Raw genomic sequence first — 567 nt, 5'->3', positions numbered from 1 at the left:
GAACTGTGATATTCAAAATCTTTTTCAGCAAAATATATACAATGGTAGTGAGGATAGTGGAAGGCGTCCAAAGTGAGTAAAGTCATTCAGTCATAAAAATCAGTCGGTCCCTTTTCAAAGAAAAAGGATCTTGTTCGGATGACTTGCTGAAAACAACATTTCTTGAAAAATGTCATTTCTGATCTTTGGCTCTATCAAAAAGTTTAGAATGAAGCTGTCCCTATGAAGTCAGGATGGCCGAGCGGTCTAAGGCGCTGTGTTCAGGTCGCAGTTTCCCATGGAGGCGTGGGTTCAAATCCCACTTCTGACAACAGATATTTAGACAACTTTGACAACAAAGAAAGCACGACACACCTGGAGACACGCATCAAGGTGAAGCAGATGCAACCCGCAGAGGTCAAGTTTCCAAGGACCAGGTATCACTGGGCAATGTGGAAACTAGAAAGATCAAATGTTGTTGAAACGTTTTGACCTGCCATGGCAACACCCGCCACCAACCAACTTAACATCCAGTAGCAGTTGACAAGAGGCCCACGTGGCCGAGGACGAGCATGCCTCAAGAGACAT

General features: G+C 44.4%; 1 non-coding gene across 1 annotated transcript; it reads left to right on the top strand.

The window, feature by feature from the left end:
• Positions 1 to 227: 227 nt before the first annotated feature.
• trnal-cag (transfer RNA leucine (anticodon CAG)) lies at positions 228 to 310 on the top strand. The gene has a single exon. It is a non-coding gene; the product is annotated as a tRNA-Leu (tRNA).
• The last annotated feature ends 257 nt before the right edge of the window (positions 311 to 567 follow it).

The sequence above is a fragment of the Stegastes partitus genome, unplaced genomic scaffold, assembly GCF_000690725.1.
Source record: "Stegastes partitus isolate 25-593 unplaced genomic scaffold, Stegastes_partitus-1.0.2 Scaffold4625, whole genome shotgun sequence".
Lineage (NCBI taxonomy): Eukaryota > Metazoa > Chordata > Actinopteri > Pomacentridae > Stegastes > Stegastes partitus.
Note: the sequence above shows the minus strand (reverse complement) of the source record. Positions and strands in the feature narration are given on the sequence as shown.